At 51.4% G+C, this 1,651-nt stretch overlaps 1 pseudogene; it reads right to left on the reverse strand.

Annotated features, from left to right (window-relative positions):
- Positions 1-221: 221 nt before the first annotated feature.
- Positions 222-1,163, reverse strand: LOC102751431 (annotated as a pseudogene).
- Between the last annotated feature and the right edge of the window lie 488 nt (positions 1,164-1,651).

Here is a 1,651-nt window from a genome sequence, read left to right on the forward strand (position 1 = left end):
CCAAGAACCCAGAACCGAGGGCGTGGGTCGGTGCCTCGCTCATCCCCGCAGGCCATTTCAACTCCTAGGTGCGGCTACACATTTCACATGCATCGTGGGACGGGGAGGCGTTATGTTTACCCCCCACATGGGTCAGGCTACAGGTTTTCTAAGTACTGTGTGTGGCACTAGAAACTTCATGCTGTATCAAGTCAGTATCAGGTTAAGCTACTAGACTAGAATATAATAGATAGACGTTTACCGAAAACCAATATAAAATCTGGCCCAGAAAGACCAGAACAGAAATATGCCATTTTCTTGATTTAAGATGGTCAAAAGTATGTTTTTAAAAAGCCCCGCACACGGTGCGTGTGCAGGAAGCTTTCTGCGTGCCGACGGCACGTGACCTCTGGCTGACGCTCTAGGAAGGTTGGGACACAGCTCCGCAGCGCACATGGAAATGGACTCTGACAGGCAGTTTCTTGGGTTTAGGAAGGACCGGATTCCAGGAAGAACTTCAGAGGGACGGACAGCAATTCTAGGGTCAGAGCCAGGAGGATGGAAGACTTTGGGGACGCTTCTCAGCTTCTTCTGGACTTTGAATGTTGAATAAGCCAATGAAGTGTGATATCTATATTATCCTTTTCTTTGCAAGAAATTGAATAGCAGCAAATTTCTCTATCCTGAATAGCAGACAGGTTCATTTTCTCAATGAGCTGTTTCTCATCCAAGGCGTTGGGAAGGTCTCTCTTGTTTCCGAGGACCAGCACTGGAATTCCCTGCAGCTGTGGTTTATCTAGAAGATTATGGAGTTCGTTGAGGGAGGCTTCTATCTTTTCTCGATCCGCAGCATCTATCATGTAAACGATGGCATTGACCCCTCTGCAGTACCGCTCCCACATGCTCCGGAACCGCGGCTGCCCGCCTATGTCCCAGATCTTTATGGTGACGTTGCCTTTGGTCACCTTCCTCATGTTGAAGCCCACGGTGGGGATCATGTCCTCGCTGAACTGCCCTGACGCGATTGACGAAGGTGGTCTTGCCTGAGTACTGCAGCCCCACGAGCGTCAGCTCCACCTCCTCCTTCCAGAAGAGCGAGCGGAACCAGTCCAGCGGGCGGGAGATGAGCGCCAGCATGGCAGCGGCGGGCGCGGGGCGGGCAGCGGCGGCTTCCACGCCCGCAGCCTCGAGCGGGTCCCATTTACTAACACTTCTATGCTGTTCCATTAATTCACACACAAGTTAATGCGAAAAGCAATGAGGTAATATTTGGAATACAAATGATTTGGGAAACGGTGAGGCAGGGTGATATTTAGGAAAAGCGCAGCACACTGGGCAGGTTGTGTTTATACGAAAACCCAAACCAACGGGACGTGTGCGGGTGGGGGGCCCGCAGGCTCCTGTCTGCACCTTAAGGTCTGAAGCTGAGGCCATTGGGCTCACGCTCCCTCTTGACACCAGGCGTCGCCATGGAAACCTCTTGGGGAGAAACTACATCATCGTGCGCGATGCACAGCTGTGTCCTCTTTATTCCCACCTTTGGACGGTAAATAAAAGCTTAAACTATCTACGTATTTTTATCCCTTTAATCCTCACTGATTTCAGCGGAAGGGGCGGAGCTGGAGAAACCCGGACACGCCGGGACCTGGGATCAAAGCCTCGACATTCTTTG

The sequence above is a fragment of the Myotis davidii genome, unplaced genomic scaffold, assembly GCF_000327345.1.
Source record: "Myotis davidii unplaced genomic scaffold, ASM32734v1 scaffold880, whole genome shotgun sequence".
Lineage (NCBI taxonomy): Eukaryota > Metazoa > Chordata > Mammalia > Chiroptera > Vespertilionidae > Myotis > Myotis davidii.